The sequence below is a fragment of the Acomys minous genome (assembly GCF_964271855.1).
Source record: "Acomys minous genome assembly, chromosome: 5".
In the NCBI taxonomy this organism is placed as follows: Eukaryota; Metazoa; Chordata; class Mammalia; order Rodentia; family Muridae; genus Acomys; species Acomys minous.
Genome location: NC_140494.1, coordinates 82,028,690 through 82,048,759, shown reverse-complemented (window position 1 = coordinate 82,048,759; position 20,070 = coordinate 82,028,690). Strand labels below are relative to the sequence as shown.

At 40.7% G+C, this 20,070-nt stretch overlaps 1 pseudogene across 1 annotated transcript; it reads right to left on the bottom strand.

Moving 5' to 3' along the window:
* Positions 1-5,874: 5,874 nt before the first annotated feature.
* On the bottom strand, positions 5,875-7,043 carry LOC311597675 (heterogeneous nuclear ribonucleoprotein H2-like; annotated as a pseudogene). The gene has a single exon. The product of its transcript is annotated as a heterogeneous nuclear ribonucleoprotein H2-like (transcript).
* Positions 7,044-20,070: the final 13,027 nt, after the last annotated feature.

Here is a 20,070-nt window from a genome sequence, read left to right as displayed (position 1 = left end):
AGAAAAGAGTAGGAGAATCATGAGACTTCACATTGTTAGGAAAACTGGAACTTGTGGGATCCATGAGCACCCCTTTCTAAGGATATAAACACTTTAAGCAACTGCTGGAAGAGGAGACCCATCAGCCTAGTGTCCTCGAGGAGACCCTCCAACATATCTAGCTTGCCTACAGATCATGCAGAGAGCTCTGACATTTTTGCTTTCAAGGTTTGTCCCTCATGGTGGCTTTAGTGATGCAGCTGATTTGAATCATCTCTGCTCATGTAAGTAACCCCAACAGAAACTCATTGGCTCATTGGGATTGATTTTTGGTGTAATCGTTACTTTGGTCTCTGAGTTCCCTATCCAGGATGAGTAGGCGTGTGTGTGTGTGTGTGTGTGTGTGTGTGTGTGTGTGTGTGTGTGTGTGTGTGCGCGCGCGTGCGCGCGCACACGCTCGTGTTTGTTACCCCAGGAAAAGTCCCATGCATTATGTATTCCTGTACTTTTATATGACTGACTGGATTTGAGTGATTGCACTCTGAAATCACACCCGCAGTTGTGTCACTAGTTTTTAGAAAAATATCAGTTGCATTGTGATCTTATAGTGCCACTGTCATATATGCAACCCATCTTTAACTGTAATGTCATCATTTAACATATGACTATTGAAGACTATTCTATATTTATCTTTATATGCATAGATTGAATTTCTCTCAACATTGGCCAGAGAAGATTTTTTTTGCAATTGTTAAGGCAGACACACACATATGTACATAATTAAAAATAAAATCTTTATTTTAAGTAAAAGTGGGCTGACAGTACAGCTCAGTGGATTAAAACCACTTTGTAAGAAGCCTAGACACATTAAGATAATACCCAGAATCCATTTTTAAAAACAGTTATAATCTCAGCACACAGTTATAATCCTAGCACTACTTGAACAAGATAAAATGCAGAGACAAGAGAATCACATGAAATGTCAGCTATGGCAGAAATAAGAGAGGACCCTGCCTCAACAAGCTAGGAAGAGAATTGATTGGCAAAACGTGTCCTCTATCATACATTATCACAGGCATGCACCCCTCCTCAATATACACACATCACACACACACACACACACACACACACACACACACACACACACACACACACACAAGAATAATACAAAAGACAAATAAAAATTGAAAACCAGTGTAAAGTTATACATGGTGGCACACACTTACATTCCCAGAACTCAGAAAATAAAAGCAGAAGAGAAATCCAAGACCACCCTTTTCTACTGCATAGTAAGTGCAAGTCCAATCTGAATTACAGGTTGAGACAAGTCCTCACCTGTCTCAAAAAAAGCAAAGCAAAGCAAAACAAGTATCAACAATAAAATTATCCTAAGATGCTCACCTATTAAGAAATTGGCAGGTATTTTTTTTTCTCTTTTACTAAAATCTTGACACCAAGGGAATAGGGTTGGAGAGCCTGGGCAAAAAAATACCTGTTCTTAACATGTATCCTAAAGGACTGAAATGAGATGTGTGAATGAAAACGTGTGGAAGGCTCAAATAATAAGAAAAATAGATTCGGGGCTGGAAAAATGGCTCAGAGGTTAAGAGCACTGTCTGCTCTTCCAGAGGTCCTGAGTTCAATTCCCAGCAACCACATGGTTGCTCACAACCATCTATAATGTGAACTGGTGCCCTCTTCTGGCGTGCAGGTGTACATGCAGGCAGAGCAGTGTATACTAAATAAATAAATAAATAAATAATAAATAGAAAACTAGGTTCAGATGCCAAACTGAGAGAAGAGGACTCACCCTCTATATGTGTAGTGTCTTTCAGTTGAGTTAAAAGTCTTCAAAGCAGCAGGTGAGGCATGTCTATATTACTATGTATGCTTTAGAATATTTGAAGTTACTTCTGTTGTTTTGATAACTACACAGACAAAATCAACTGAAGGGAGAGAGGGTTTCTTTTGGCTTATATTTCAAGGGTACACTCCATGACATCTGGTAAGACACTGCAGCAAGAGCGTGAGGCAGCCGGTTACATTGCATCCATAGTAAGGAAGCTAAAACAGTGAGGACTTGTACTGAACATGCTTTCTCCTTTTTATTCATGTTTTCCAACCTCATTTAATCTAGTCTAGATAATCTCTCACAACTCTTTCTGAAACGTGTTTCTTCATTGAAGTCTAACTTCTGTCAAACTGACAATATTGATCATTACAGAACTTCAGAAAACAATCAAGGATAAAGGCACTAGAGGCTGAGAACCAGGAAGCAGTTTTATTCTATGCACACACAGGTCCAGGAGATATTGGTCTAAAAACTGAGTTGAGCCCCAAGTTCAGTTATACAGAGTGATGTATACCCTTTATTTATGTTTACTGGCACCATAGAAACTTGTTTTTAAAAAAGTGCTTACTTGGTTCTATAGTTGAAGATTACAGTCCATCATTGTGGAAAAGTCAGGCCAGAACTCGTCATGCCCACTGCAGTCAAGAGCAGGGAGAGCACACCTATGTATACCTCCGACACAGGGAATGGTGCTGCCGGCAATGGGACCATTTTTTTCTCTATAAATTAACAATCAAGACAACCTCTCCATGACATCCCCAGAGGATACCCTGACCTAGACAATTCCTCAATTAAGACACTTTGCAGGACATTCTAGATTGTTTAATGTAGACAGCTAGACACCAACAATCACACTTTCACACTTGTGAAAGAATAGATGCTACAGGAGGCAATAGATTTCCTGGGGATTTCATTAACCAAAGAATCTCTAACACTGCTTTAATAAAGAAAAAAACACCTCTCCTCGTTTTGTATCTCTCCTCTTCCTCATCCCTCCCTCTTCCCCTAACCCCCATCTGTCTCTCTGTAGATAGATATAGATAGATAGCATAGCTATATAGATTGAAAGATAGATAGATAACCTCCTTTTGCCTCCTCCTTCTCCTCCCCCTGAGTGGTGGCTGAGAGCATCTACGAATAAATATATTTAAAAAACAGAAAGAAAGAAATTACAACTCAACTAGAGTTTTGTGGTCGAACTCCCATATCAAGTTCCATTTGTTGGCATCAGTTCATTTTTATTGATTTATTCATTGTTTTAGGCACTGGAATTGTTAGTGAGAGTGATACAAAGCTGTTTTTTATATCGGTGAAAGGGTAACTCTGAGGAAATAATGGCCAGAATGATGGAACTTTTCTATGTACTGATTGCAAAACATTAACTTTAAAGGGGCTAATATTTCTAAATGTCTATGTTCTAAAAGTGTCTATATAAGATAAAATTCTGAGAATGATATGATTATACCAAAAAGTCAATTTTACCCATGTTCACTTTCCAAACTAAAAATAATTAAAGATAGTCCTTGAACCACGAATGGTGATACACAGATACCAGCACCCAGGACCCAGAGGCAGATAGATCTCTGTATGTTCAAGGTTAGTCAATGTAGGGAATTCCAAGCCAAAGCTAAACAGAATGACATACTAAGATGTTTGTCTCAGAGGACTGGTATCTATCATATACAAAACAAAAACCAAAATCCAAACCAAGCCAAAAACCTAAATACCAAGGAAACAAACAATCTAACTGAAAACTGAGGCATGGAACTAAAGAAAGAGTTCTCAGAAGAGGAAATACAAATGCTTGAGAAAAAATTTTTTTAATGTTCTACATCCTAGCCATCAAGAAAATGTAAATTTTAAAGCACCTTGCTATTTCATCTTACAGCAGTCAGAATGGTAAGAGACAAAGCACAAATGACAAAAAATAATGTTGGTGTGAATGTGAGAAAAAAAGAAACATTTATTTACTATTTATAGGAGCAAAAATTAGTGCAGCAACTCTGGAAATCAATGTGGAGGTTTTTCCAAACAACTGAAAATAACCCTACCATATCATACAAAAGTACCACTCAAAGTACTCTGTATCCCACTGCAGAGATACCGACTCATCCATGCTCATTGCTGCCATATTGCCCATTGATAGGAAATAGAAATAACCTGAATGTTGATGAACAGATAATGAAAATGTGGTTCATATAAACAATGGAATGTATTTCAGCTGTGAAGGAAAAGGATACTGTGAAATCCTCAGATATGTCTGTTTAAATTGGAACACTTATAGAATACAAAAAACTGTTGCGTGGATGTGGAGTGATTCAAGCCCAGAATGCATCATTTATTAACTTCTGCCAAGATGAAACTTTCCATCTTTTGCGCTGGTCATGGCTGAGCTGTTGCACATATACATTCGCAGAGGCTTTAACGGCATTCATAAAACATGCACAACATCAGGTCAGTGAAAACCCCACACCCATGCATTTATAGACAGCATGAAATAGATTCAGTAGGTATCAAGAGGCAGAGAGAGAGAGAGAGAGAGAGAGAGAGAGAGAGAGAGAGAGATGTAGGCATGTGATATGTGGTGTCATTCATCTGCATGTGTGTTTGCTGTGTAGGGTCATGTGTACATGTGTGTTGTGTTGTTTGTGAGCTTTGTGAGGGCATGTATGTTTGTGTTCTTAAACCGGTAAAGAAATATCCCATTAAGACAACATTTTCGTGTGTGTGTGTGTGTGTGTGTGTGTGTGTGTGTGTGTGTGTATGCGTGCGCGCATGCAAGTGTGCACACGCAAGCACATGCATGAAGTTCCTGTAAAGGCCCCAGATTGATGGCAGGCATCACCTTTCATTGCTCTTGGATCATAGTCATTAAGGCAAATTCTCTCAATCCAAACCAGAGATGACAAGTATAGCTAACACCTTGCTTTAAGGATTTAGTCTTCACCTTCCAGATGCTAGAATTACAGAAAGTCAGCCACCAGAGCTACCGATAACAAAGCATAGAATGCTAAAGATAAGTTAAGAAAATTGAGAAAGAAGGCACATGCTATACAAATGATGCTCAGGCTAGGGCTCTTGAGCATCTGTCTTTACCATCTCTTTAGCCCACTTTTCTTCTTCTTCTTCTTCTTCTTCTTCTTCTTCTTCTTCTTCTTCTTCTTCTTCTTCTTCTTCTTCTTCTACTACTACTACTACTACTACTACTACTACTACTACTACTATTACTACTACTACTACTACTACTACTACTACTACTACTACTACTACTACTACTACTATTACTACTACTGGTTGTTGTTGTTGTTGTAGCTTTTAAAAAAAATTATTTGACAAGTTTCTCTTAGTACAATACTCCCTAAAAAGAAATCACAATTCAATGAAAGACTTTAAAGCAAGGCCTCAGAAATTTCATACATACACTAAGACCAAATCTTACAGTAATGATATTGAATCCCAAAGTTTCCCATTAACTTTTTAAAAAGCATTAAACTCACACGCCTTATCAAATGAAATTAGAATTAACAAACATGCCAAATGTTTCACTTTTAATTGTAGACACAACTCCTATTTTGAGTTTTGTTTTTTTTTTTTTTAAAAAAAAAGCATGTCTTTTCAACATACATCAACAGTGTTTAACATATGTATAAGAGCAACATTTAACATACTTCAACTGCTTTAACCTAAATACGCTTACTGCTTACATACATCCTCACTCAACTTTTCCCTGTCATCCTAGGTGATTGCTATGTTCAACATTGAACCTTAGTTCTTTAAACGATGCCCGTGTTCCCTCAAGAAAAGTAGACATAAATCATAAGGCTGGGTTGCAAAAACTGATAAATTGGAGGATTATTTTTTTCTTTAAAAATTGACCAAGAGTCAGTGATCAAAATCAATTACATTACCCATCCACCACTCGTACTGAAAATGCTAGACATCCCTCCCATCCCATTCATGCCCATAGATGCATGGCTTCTGCTACTGTAGTAGCTGCTGTTCATTGCTCCTTGACTACCTATGAAATATTTTATTGAAAAATCACTGGAGTTTCCCTACAAAACTTGGTCATATCCACTCATGCCGCTGTGGCCACTGTAGCCTCCTCCATAACCACCACTCAGCTGCTGGCTGGCAAGGCCACCATAACTGGACTGGTTTGACAAGCCCATGCCTCCCATCCCTTGGCCACAAAAGCACTACCGCTTGGTCCTGCTGTAGAATTCAAGGAGAGTTCTAGAAAGTGGCATATTTGCTTTGTCTATAGCTGCAACAGCATTTTCATGGCATGCAAATTCAACGTCTGCTTCTCCAGCTACTTTGTCATCACATCCAATCTCAACATCATGTACTCTCAAAGGTTGAGTGGTGAATATATCTATATCATTCTCAGTAGCTCTGTATGGTAATCCCTAATGTGTACACAGTGTCACATTATACTCTGGAAAGTAGAGCCACCATCCCCATCCCCATGTATATGGTTAGACATTCCTGAAAAACAGTAATTGAGGTCTCTTCCAAGGCTATCCAAACCAAATCCACATCCATCCTTATAGCCACTATAATATCACAGCCACCACCATAGGCACCACGCCTCATCCTCTCGTGCCAGTTCCTCTGCATGGCCATAAGTTTTCATGATGGATCCTGATGAGTTCTAACTTCAGCTAGACTGCTCTTAAATATTTCAATACACCTATGCCCTATTCTTTCCTTGGATTTCTTTAGATCCTTTTCAGCTATTTCCTGTGAAGCAAACTGCACGAAGGCCTCTCCCATCCTCCTCCCCTGCAAGTCCACTGACACGATTTCCAATCGTGAGAAAAACTGAACAACTTCTTCCTTGCCACATCCAAAAGGGAGTCTTCTAAGTCATAAGAAGCCATCATTGACTGTCTCAGGTCTATCTGAACCAGTATCCTTCAACACCCAATCCATTTCAACGTTGTTTGACTTGAATACTTCAACATACCTGTGTCCCATAGTTTCTTTGTCTTTTTTCAAGGTCGATTTGATTTTGTCTTCTGATTCAAGTCCAACAAAAGCCTCGCCACCTGGTCTGCCTTCTTTGATGTAGATGAACAAATATCTTGAGCCCATTTTGAATTGTGCAATCAGAAAAGAAACACTGCACTTCATCCGCGGAGCAGGACCAGAGCAAGCCCTGGACCTTCACCGCGAAACCCTCTCCACCTTCTGTGCCCAGCATCATCGTCTCTTCGTGGGCCCTGGCACCGAAATAGACTCCACACAAAGCCTTAGCGTGGCTGAGGAGAAATCTCCACTTCTATTCTATAGAGCACAGTTTTCTTTCTTAATAAACTGTATCCTTGTATCCTTGGACCTATTGAGTTTTTTATGACATGAAGAAACTTAAATTCACAATAGATACCCTCCGGTCTTCAATCCATGTTTATAGCAGTTTGCAGAGAATCCCATGCCTGTGAACACTTGAACATTGAATTGTATGCTTCCACCGAGATTGACTGTTGCAATTCCAAATTAGCACACGCGAGGGCAGCAAAACACATCGTTTAGAAGTCTGACGCCCTGCAAATTCTTGAGACCCAAATTTCCAGTATCTCTGTGCATAGCTTCATTGTTCAGATTTTATTTTTCCTTCACTACCAGGTGTCACGAACCCACCTCTGACTTCCCACTGAAGGTGCAGAAATGAGAATGACTTCTAATGCTGAAAGACTGGGTGGATGAATCTGCCCAACTCTTCTATTTGGATTCTTCTGAACTCTAGGTCCTTTCCTCCCTTTTAGGCTTGGAAAAGAAACTTTGTAGAATGAGAGGCTGTGGTCACCATCTGATGAGATAAATTAGAGATTTTATTTACTGAGAGTTCTAAGACGAAAATCTGGGGAGAGTATATACTCTTTGGGGGAAACAAAAAGGCAGCCTAACATGATGGAAAGGACAGGAGGAGAGAGAAAGGGTGATATGAAGAGGAAGGACTGGGGAATCTGTGTTCCTATGCCCAGTAATACACCTAGTTCCCTTAATCCAAAGAGCACACAGTTTAATATTCAAGTTCCCAGAAGCATGTCTGATACTCGACATGATCTGCACAGATGTTTTTCCCCTATACATGTCTCTGAGAAATCTTAGTTTAGAAATAGAACAAACAAGAAATTAACAGTAGTAACTAATGTAGAAGGCCAATTTAAAAGCAAAAACAAACAAACAAAAAACAGAAAAAGGGAGGTGAGTAGTTTAAGAGCTCCTGCAAAGGATTAAAGTTCAGTTCCCAGCACCAACTGGTTGCTGCTCAGATTACCTTTAACTTCAGCTCCAGTGGAGTCTGACACACTCATCTTCTGTGGAAACTGTACATTACACACACACACACACACACACACACACACACAATGTATATTTAAAATTACCAAAAAGAAAAATTTTTTTAAAGATCAGAAAATGGAGCCAGTCAGGTCCCCACTAGGGGACTTTCACACGTGTGATTAATAACTCCCAAACCTCTATAAACAGAATGCTGTAGCCTGATGCCACAAAGTTGAAGCCCTGCATCCTGGGATCTAGACCTTATTTGCATGGCCCTGACTTGCATGGCAGAGATTGTACAACTGTCTTGCTGCCTCATGGTTATTTTCTACAATGGTATACTGGCCAATATGAACTGTCTTCTCCAAATCACAGGCATTACATGAGAAGAAGCAGCACTCTAGCCGTACAAGTACTACGTTCAAATGGAGACCCCACTCACTCCTATATTTATATTCAGCATCTCTTTGGTCCTGGCAGTACAATGGATGACCCACAGGATGGACTCTGAGCATACTCACTGCCAGAGTCAGTGGGCACATGTCCCCACTTTCATTGTCAGAACACTACTTTCCTTTCAGGCTGAGATGGTTTACTTGTGGGTTTTTTGTTTAAAAGAAATTCTATTTAGTGAGGTCTTTTTTCCCCCTAAGACAAGCTTGCTGACTAGCTCCCCCCCATCCACTCATGCCCCTCCCCCCCCCACCCTCCCCACCCCCGCTGCTATCATTTAAAGTGACTCAATCCACTAAATGTATCCTGCTCAGTCCAATTCTCTCTATAGATGATAGATAGATAGATAGATAGATAGATAGATAGATAGATAGATAGTGGAACTGAGCTGAATTTTCTTTTTTTCACAGAGAATGTCATTGCCTAGTGAGCTAGGTTTTGCTACATCAATGAACAATCAAGACTGTCCCACACAGATGTGCCCATAGGTCAATATGATCTGGGATGTTTCTCAATTTCAACCCGCTACTCAGTAGACTCTAGGTTGTGTGCCAGGTTGACCATTAAAATTAATTAGGACACTCTGTAGCCTGCCTCAATGGGGAAGTTATTCTTAAAACACATTTGTGTCTCTCATTTTGTCTCCAAGACTATTATAAAAGAGACCCCAAGAAATGAGAAGTTTCCCCAGAAATATCATACTGGGAGAAGAGGAAAAGCCTAAAGACTGGGACAAACCATAAAGGAAATGTTCCTCCAAGAAAGGTTTTCAGCTTGTAAACACCAACTTGCAAGAGGGTAGAGCCAAAATATTGGTGGGTCAGTAGTGGCCAGGTGGAATCACACCTTGACAGAGACTGCTTAGATGTGCAGAGCTCTAGGCCTAGACTTAAACCTCAACATCACAGGTTGTGGCTCTAAGTCCACCAGCAACCCTAATCCTCATGAAGGAAAGGCAGTAGGATGTTGAGTACAAGATGAGCCTGGACTACATAGTAAGACCCTGTTGTACAATAAAACATAGGACTGGGGAGATAGATAGCTCCACGGTAGAAACCGTGCTCTATAAGCACTAGGGTCAGACCCCAGATCTCCAACACACACGTAAATGTCATATAAACATGGCAGTTCAACTGCGATACCAGTCCACACTCAGGAGCCTGAGACAAGAGATTCCCAGAGTAAGCCGGCTGCTTAGGTTAGATGAGCCCATGAAATCTGGGTTTAGAGAAAGACATTGACTTGCTGTATAAAGTAAAGAGTGATTGTGGAAGACACTAAATGTCAATCTCTGGCCTCCGTGTGCACATCTCCATACACACAAAGCAGTCAAATGCAAGTAAACACAAAGGACACACACACACACACACACACACACACACACACACACATAAAGTAAAAGTAAAAAGAGAGATGGGGTATAGCTCAGTGGTGAGGCATTTGTATAGTATTCCCCAGCACTGAGTATACACTTCTGGCACACACACACACACACACACACACACACACACACACACACACACACACAAACATGCTCCAAGAAAAGATTAAAATGATAATTATCTATAGCTACAACTGGGAGGAGTGTAACCAGAGTTTTTAGGATTAAACTCTAGGTACCAGAAGCTGCAACAAGGTAGGATTAGCTGCTCATCATCAATATGTCAATTAAAGAAATGAGTTACAAAGAAAGACAAAAAGAGGACATTTATTCAACGTGGCCACATTGATTAAAGGATCCTTATAACAAGATCCAGTACCCGACATCCATCCCCAGAGGCTTTAGCTTTAAACAAAAGATATATTTGGGCAAGGTGAAAGAAATATCTATAATTAAAGAGTCCTGAGCAAGATGTGGTCCCACCCATCTTTGCGGCAATCCTCATTTTGTTAGGTGATCCAATGAAGTATTTTTTGTCATCATTCCTTAGTGGAACAATGCCTAGTGAGTAATGAGCACATGCCTGCATTTGCCATTAGAGGCTACAGGGTACTAAATTCCCTGAAGCTGCACTTACTTTTGCTTGAGATTAGCCTAGAGGGGTATTAGGAACTAAACTCAGATCCTCTGAAAGATCAGTAAGACCTCTCAACCATTGAACTGTCCGTTTCCAGGACTCAATAAGATTTCTACATTTCTGCTTCAAAGTGCAATCTTACCTGTGGGCAGAATTACTCTCCTCTGGGGTCTAGGCAGGGTGAAGAGGTAGAAACTATGATGCATGTGAGGACAAGCATGTGAATCCAATGCCCATGTAAATGCCAGGTAGCCATGGTAGCCCAACTGAAGTACCAGCACACAGGAGAAAAAGACTGGGGAATTCCGGAATCCAAAGGTTGGTACACTGAGTTCCCTCAATGCCCTCAGCTTTGTAGGAGAATAAGTTAGTTTGCTTGGACAGACCTTGAGACATTAACATGCTAAACCTGCACAGGTAAACAAGTAAAAAGACAGGCCCAAAATGAAGGTACACCTGCCAGGCTTTCATGTTGTTTAGTCACCTTGGGGGTAACTATGTAAAAGGGGTAGGCTAAGTGCCTATTCCCGGGGGAGTGGTAACAGAAGGAGGTTGGGTAGCAGGCATCAAAACACAGAGAGATGAAGTACCAGCACTCTTCTTTATATATTTTTATTATTTATTATTTTGAGTGTGTGATATGTGATGTGTGTGACTATGAATATGCCACATGCCGTGGGACAGACATCATACGACAACTTTGTGGAGCCAGTTCTTCCCTTTCAGGTTTACATGAATTTTGGGGGGTTGGATTTAGTCAGAGTTCCACAGGAAGTATGTTTGCCTGCTAAACTATCTCACTGGCCAAAGTTCAAGTATTCTGAACCTTGCTGTGTTTAATGTAGACCTTCTGGTTTTAGGATTGTAGGACTGTAGGATTGTAGTATATATTTTAGACAGTAGAAAGCAGGAATAGGAAGAGTGAACAGGAATTCTTGGAAAAACCTGTTTGCAATGGCTGACTTAAGCTGTGTCTGCAAAGGTTAATTGATGACCTTCCTGGATGTGGAGAGGTTAGAATGTTGCAGATTTAAGCAGAGCTTAATTACAATTTATCTTGGGCTAGATTCTGCTCTCTAAATAGTCATCTCTTGCCAGTATTTGTGTGGGAACGACCTGATACAATTAACAGATTAAAAAGCCTTTTGTAAACCAGATGTGGTGGTGAATGCCTTTAATCCCAGCAATTGGCAGGCAGAGGCAGGTGGATCCTGGTCTAGAAAGTGAGCCACAGACAACAAAGGCTAACACAGAGAGAGCCTGTCTCGATAAATCACACACCACACACACACACACACACACACACACACACACACACACACACACACACACACACAACCTTTTGTATCCCAGCATGGAGAGTGGGCACAAAAGTCCAGCACTAGCTGGGGACCTATTGATATTTGACAACTACTAAGACCTTGGGGTCAGTTTCTTTTTCTTTTTTTTTCCTGTTGGTCTGAACACTCTACAAAGCATACAAAGCAGGTCCTATTCTTGAGAGTGTCCAGTTAACATCGACTGGACTCTTTTTTTTTTTTTTTCAGGAGGGCCTCAAAAGTTGGTGAACAGGTGTGAGAAGACTGATATGGGAATGGGTTGGGAATTAATATAATCAAAATTACATTCTATGAAATTCTCAAAGAACTAATAAATAAATAAATAAATATGTATGTATATGCATATATATTTTTGGTTTTTCGAGACAGGGTAAAAATACTTAAAAATTTTGGAGGTAAATTATTGTATATATGTGTAATTATATAAATGTATTTGTACAAAAATTAAATAACTAAAAATAATTTTTAAAAAATTCAGAGGCCTGGCCCGGACCCTGTTGACCTGCCAGTGGCCTCAAGCGGACCTGAGGCGTGCCTGGCCACTCTGTGCTTTAGGCCACTCAAGTGGAGCCACTACACAGCCTGGCAAGGAAGAATACTGCTCCTGATGCCCAGGCGGACTGGGCCCCGGCTACTGCAGAGATGATGCGACCACCCACAGCTGCCAAAGCCCCTGAGGGAAGTGACAGCGAGGAGAGGGGACACCAAGACTTGGAGATGCTGCAGCCCAAGGTGAACCCATGGACCAAAGACCCAGCCCCCATTGAATGGACAGCCACCTCCAGAACCTGCTGCTCCAGCAAAGGTGGTGAAGGCAGCAGCTACTCCTAAGCAGTGTAAGGACAGCAAGGTTGGTTGAGAGGTCCAGTTAAATAAGTCTAGCAACAGGCTCCAGTTTCTGTGAGTTCAGAGCAGGCCTGGGCCTCCAGTCTTCAGAGGTGGGTTCCTCAGTCACTGGAAGTGCTGCAAAAGTGGCTTGCCAACCAGAGACAGCCATGGCCTAACCAGAGGAAGATAAGGTAATTTAAAGATGGCTTCTGGCTGCTAATATAATTAAGAAAGATATACTGCTGGTCTGGAAATCTGCCTTATAATGAACTCATAACCTGGTCACTGTAGCCCATGTTTGCCCAGGCTTTCCAGCCTAACGATTACTTAATCCCTTTTTGGATTTTTAAATGCTTGTAAAAAGAACCTTCCAGCTCACCAGGGGTCGCCAACCTGTCTGAGTGGTAATCCCAATATGCTATTGATTATCTAGCTCACTCCCCCCTTAGGAATTCCCCTAAAAGCCTTTTTAAAAGGAGCCTACAAGCTCACCAGGGGGTCACCATCATTTCTGAATCGTCACCCCAACATACTGGATCCTGCAGAAAAAAACGCTCTTCGTTGTTTGCAAACTATTTGAGTCTGGGGTCTTTTCTTCATGTTCTGGGCGCTAACATTTGATGCACTGGCCGATAATGTGCTGAAGTTCCTTACTCAAATAGTGGAGTTTGTAAAGGGAACTTTTCACCTTCCCTGCCGAGTATGAGTCGAGTATCTGCTGGTATTTTGGTCTGTATGTATCTGTTTCCTGCCTGGATGTTTCCTTTAGTCTGAGTTTGTTGGGTACCCTGTTCCTATTTGGTCTGTCTGGTCATCTCTGGTTTTAGCCTGGCTGTTTGGTTTGAACCCTGGGAATTAAGCAGATGCGCATATTAATTCCCCCAGGCTGAGATGTCCGAAAATGTTCGCCACATGTCTCTGGAAGAACAAGACAGTGCGTCCTGTTCTTATCTTATTTTCTGGGAGAAGGAGAAAAGTTCCCATGTGGTTTTCTGGGAGAACAAAGTTCTCATCTGTTTTTATTTGGCCAGTTGTCGTGTTTCTTGCTCCAAGCAGCAGAACTAGCTCTCTGGTGGACCAAGCTTTTGGGTTTTTTCTTTTGCTTTCCCAGAAACATTCTTCTGTGTCTGTCTGAGTGTGATATTTGTTGTCTGTTGTTTAGTTTCCTGGAATAATCTCTTGATTTACGAAATGTGCCAAACTTTGCTTTAACCTTCATTTCCCCCACCCCCACCCCCGCTGAGGAAAGCCCTAAAACTCGAAAATGGAGGCAATGCCTGTTCACGCTCCTTGCTGCAAGACTGCCTCAAGCAGATCTCCCAGGTAGGTGGGGGCAAGTAGCAGTTTCCCTGGGACCGCAGCTCCTGCTGGGGCTAAACAAAGAGGGGGAGGGGCGGGGGATAGAATTGTAAATCCAGCTGTGAGCTTGAGTAAAACCTGTGACATTTAAAGAGACATGCACTGTTAAAATTTGGGTTTTATCTTCTAAAATTTACGGTTATTATGCTATATCTTCATTCTCATTTATGTCATTTACAGTCAGTGTAGATTACTAGTGACATAAAGGAAACTTCTGTAAATTATAAGTTAGATATGTAGTAACACTGTTAAATTCTCTTATAAAAAATAACCCTTTTTTTTTTATAAACTGAGTCATACAGGAAACTGTTATGTTCTGTAATAGTATGCCATATGGGGGTCAGGAAAGTTCTCAGCACCTATATTTAGAGATCTTGATACTGAAAGGGCTACAATGTAAGGGTTGTCATTTCATTACGGACTGTTAAAGATATTTGAGACCTGTAAATTGTCGGTTGCCTCATGAATGACTGTAGTCTTAAAATATCTTTGACTTGCTTATGGTCATGATTGATTGCCAGAATGTGGTTTATTTGGCCTCCTATGTTTGTTTCAAAATTAAACAAAGGCAAATAAATAAATTATTACATATTGTTAAAATAACTGGGAGATACAAGTTGATGGTCAGCTGTCAGTCAAAAAAAATAAACAATTTTAGAAAAATGACTCCCTATTCCCAATGTGGGATGGTTTTTGGTTGCTCAAATATTTATATATTGATACAAAATAAAAGTTATACTTTGATTGCAGCATGTTATGTATCAATTATTGATGTCTGTCTTGGCTCTGGGAAGGTTAAGAATAGGGTCTCTGATGGTGGATGTGGAGTTGCCTCAGTTCACTTTATCTCTTGGGTCGCCCTGGAGCTGATGGCTTAGGCAATTGATCGGAATAGAGAGAAGGAAGAGAGAAGAGATCCGAGGATTCCTTCTCTAGAGACTGGCTGTATTGCAGCTAAGGAGGAAAACTTAAACTGACCACTGTTTTCCTACAGCCAGGGCTGTAAAAGCAGCTTCTAGCCAAAACTGCAGCAGGAGTCGTAAAAGGAGGCTCTGTGGTCAGTAGATAGGCCTCTGTAGAGATCTCCAATAAGCTAAAGTGTCCCTGCTTATCTGAGATGGCTGATGGGGAGCCCTGAGTCTGTCAGCTCATTTCTGAATCTACAGGGAAATAAGAAATAAGAAAAAGATAGAAAGTAAACCACTCACACAAACATATTCAAGAAAAAAGGTGGATGAAGTTAAGCTCTTTGCTGTTGAACACTGTGCTTATTATACATCTGAGAGGGGAGAAATTACCTCATAGTCAATGAATGAATGAATGAATAAATAAATAAATAAAAGATAATTGATCGCAAAAACAGATGAGTTCTGAAGTACAGCAGGTTGCATGTTTTAAAACTAAGCATTTCTTATCTATGTTCATAGTGAGTTCAGACTGACAAAGGTTGACAAGGCCTAAAGGTTAATAGGGCCTAAAAGTTACAAAAATGTACGTCCTTTCAATTAAGACTGACCTGGCTACACATTTTCTAGCTATCTCTTAGTTTATAGTGAGTTCAAGAAAATAATTGTATCTGTCTTTCATTCTAAAAAAAAAAAATCAGGTAAATTTAAAATGAAAACATAAAATGTCAGAAGGTGACAAGGTATAAGGAATTATAACAGAACACTTTATATACTTGGACATTGAGTTTTTACTTAATTTAGACATTTCTAGGTATCCCCATTATATCTCGGGTTCATGGGAAGTTTAAGTCAGTTTTCCTATATTTATGATGTATACCAGGATTTGTGGTGCCTTCTGGAATGAAGGCTTATCTGAGGCCACAAATCTGCTTCAACGCTGTCCCCTAGTGAGGCATCTGGAGGTCTACAAAGGTATTTATTTCAGCCATAAACTTTCTAAAGTTGTTTTAGAAGATCTAAAACAATTGAACTTTTAAAGTTATTTTAATCAAATCAGGAATTCCATAATCAGGGATTAATTCCTCTGAACAAGTGTATGCCTTCAATAAGATCCTGAAAGAAGTTTCTTCAATCAGAGCTCATCAATACCCAGAAAGTAAAAAGATTCATACCAATGCCAGAATTTAGAGATATACAGCTGTGCGCAATTGGTGGGGTTGTCAGAGGATAGAAGCAATTCTGGGGGTACATCTACATCTAGATACAGGCCTAATGAGCTCCTTTAATAGAGTGGCTCTTGGCAATCAATTCTTTTTTTCTTTGTTGTTTGTTTTGTTTTGTTTTTGTTTTTAGAGACAGGGTCTCTCTGTGTAGCCTTGACTGTCCTGGACTCACTTAGTAGACCAGGCTGGCCTCGAACTCACAGCAATCTGCCTGCCTCTGCCTCCCAAGTGCTGAGATTAAAAGCATGTGCCAACCCTGCCCAATGGCACTCAATTCTTTTTAAGGTGTGGTACTTATATAATTCTTTAAAATGCTATGTGCAGTTCTAGTCCCTTTAAAAGCTACTATCACAAACTGTTTAGAATAAAAACAATGCAGACGGATGGTCAACTAAACGTATGGTTTTGTTAGGTACTAGTTCAGTTGATCATGGGTGTTTTCTTAATTAATCAGTCATTCTGTTTTATGTTTGCAAGACATAACTACATAGCTTAGAGCAGATAGCTAAAGACAGTCAAGGATTAAGCTCAGATATGCTAACCCTCAAGCTTTTCAGAGATCTGCTTAATACGGCATTAAATATATTTAGACTAATTATGACAGCAACCCCACACACAGATCCTAGAAGTAACTCCCTAAAGTCTCTGAGATTTGGCACAATGAGAGATGATGTCAAGGCTGAATTGTGATGTTCTAACCACTGGGCGAGACTGCCACAATGCTTCACCTACTGCTAGGCCCGACCTGGACTATGGACAAAACTGGACATCTGGAGAGTTGTTGTCTCGCATTGCTGAAAACACGGTGAGATCAGTCTCTCACATGTTCTGCTTCCACAGAAAACAGCCTCTTGTCTTTTGTGCCACATGGCCGCGCTGCCTCTGCCCATGGTGTAAAGGAGGACACAGGAGGATCATGGGATGACTGTCTAGGTACTGGGATATGACTGGTCATCTCTGTCACTTTAATTAACACATAAATTGGTCTACATTACAGTTTATCCTTCTCATGTCTCTGATCTCACTGATGGTTAAACTAATGATAGCCGAAAGCTAGAGGAGAATTAGATGCACTGTTAGTTCATTAGTCAATTCATTAACTAGTTAAAACTACTAGACACTAGGTCTCTTCTCTTATTTCAAAAGACAAACAGGCTCACCTAGCTAACAGGCTTCATGTTAAAAGGTAAACAGATTTCAGTGTAACCTTTTATTAATCCTTCACTTGCACGACTGCTCCCAGTAATCAGCTGCCTCTGTCTCCTGGTAAATAACTAAATAAAATAGGGAAGGTCTGAGGATACGAAAGTTTAAGTTATGAGAATCTAAAATATTTGAGGGTCTAAGAAAATGTTTAAGGGTTGATAAATACAGTTATAAAAAGTATTTGAGGGTCTAAGAAAGTGTTGAAAGGTTGGTAAATGGAAGTTATAAAGGTTGGAGGGTCTTTAAAAAAAGGTTTAAGGTACATAAATACAAGTTGCAAAACTATAAAAAAAAGAGATTTACATAAGATCAATAGAGTTCTGATAGGCTGGTAGAGCGCTGACTGCTTGTTAATCAGTCACAAGCTCAAGATTTTAATTTCCCTTTGTTTGTCTTCTGAATAGAAAGAATAGAAAAGAATGTTCATGCTTTTAACAGGTCTTAAAAGGCATGAGCCTACTCCGGCTTGTCTTTGAGATACAATTTTAACTTCTATCCCTAGTCTATATTTGTCTCAGCTGATTATTACCTGGCTAACAGACTCCATGCAGGGATCACCTGTGGATTGCAAACTGCTGAGATCTGGACCCGCTGGAGACTGATGTAAACCAGTCCCGCAGGTATGACTACTGTTTTTCTTCAAGTGGATCAACTAAACAGATGGTTTTGATAAATGCCTTCGACTAGCTTCTCAGCCTACCTAGGCACTGATAACAGCGCCCCTAGTGTCAGCAAGAAGAAGTTACAGAAGAGAATAACCTCTGTAAGTAGTCCCCACTTAATAGCCTGAAATGATAGAGCAGCTCTCTGGCTTGAGAGACAAATGGCTGTCTATTGACATAAAAAATAGGCCCTTTGTTCTGTTTCTCCTGGTCATGCATTGTGCCCCTTACATGATTTACATGATTTTCACCTCTGTTGTGCTACAATCTTTAGCTTCTACTCTTAACTCTCTCCTTAATCTCCACATAAAAGAACTAGTTACCCCTCTTAAACATAATTCACCAGCTCTTTTTTTTTGTTTGTTTGTTTGTTTTGTTTTGTTTGAAATGGGGTTTCTCTGTGTAATCTTTGCTGCCCTGGATTTGCTTTGTAAACCCGGCTAGCCTTGAACTCAAAGCAATCTCCCTTCCTCTTCCTCCCTAAGTGCTGGGATTAGAGGCCTGTATCACTGTACCTAGCTTCACTAGCCCTTTAAAATCCTTCAGTTCCACTCACCCAACTGCTGGAACCATCTGTCCACTGAGGTCCAGAACTCCAGGGCTTCCCCTGGCTCCGATGTCGTTATGGATTCACACTCCTTTCAAAATATAGCTTGACATGAAGACTGCCTCATTCCCAGGTCTTATATCCATTCCAGTTTCCTACCATCCCCTGCTCTCTCTGCAATCCTGAACAGCAAGCTAGCGCTCTTTTCTTTCTTTTTTTTTATTGTTCAGTTTTATTTTAGTAAATATTCACTTGATGGCTACTGTTACTTTTCTTTGACATTTTAAACATTTTTATATTAATGTATTTATATTACATCTCGATTGTTAGCCTTTCCCCTGTTTCCTCCCATTTCTCCCTCCCTCCCACTTCCCCCCTTCTCCCCTCCCCTATGTCTGTGATTGAGGGAGACCTCCCCCCCCCATATATGCTCTTAGAATATCGAGTCTCTTCTTGGTAACCTGCTATCCTTCCTCTGAGTGCCGCCAGGCCTCCCCATCCAGGGGACGTGGTCAGAAAAGGGGCACCAGAGTTCGTGTGAGAGTCAGATCTCACTCTCCACTTAACGGTGGAGAATATCCTGTTCGTTGGTACACGAACAACCCAGGCCTTAATGTCAACAATTAATAAAGCTAGCACTCTTTTCTAACCTGTTAATTCTACTATTGCTCTCCCCATTCTGATGCAACTCACCCCTGTCAAATACCCGCAGCCCTTTAATACACAATATGAATCCTTCTCTGATCCTCTACTGGGACCCCTATCTACGGACACCCACCTCTTATGGCTACAATCTCTGGTTCCCACTTCTAACCCTCTCCTTTCCTCTCCACCTCCCTAGGAAATCTGTCAGTTTTACTCTGTAACCAAATAACTCACTTGAAGCTCTTTAACTATATAGAGGTTTCTCTAGAAGTGGATGACATAGGATCAAGCTAAAATTCTCCTTCTACTGCATGAGACTGATCTGATTTATTCCCACTTAGGCCCTACAAAACCAACTTCACCTCCCCTCAGCAGGAAGCAGCCAGATGAACATTCCACTCTTTTTCTCCTCTTTGCTCTCAAGGTCTGAAATTAAAAGCCAATGGCCCAAAAGCCTAAGGTGGGATAAAGAACTGGGACAGGAATTGTGATATGTTCCTAACACTTACATGCTGCTCAGCCTCAAGAAACTCCTGATAAGAAAGTCTGAAGTGGTATGGCCTCCTAAACCAAGGTCACAATCATTCTACTGGTAGGCTGCTGTGATACGGGAAGCTCCTGTCAAGGGAACCTGATGGTATGGTCTCATCAAGTAAGGAATCTCCCTACCGCCAGAAGCATGTATCTGCCCTCCTGACAAGACCATGCCAACCTCTGTTCATAATTACAACCCCGAGACCACAGAAAAAGACCTGCAAA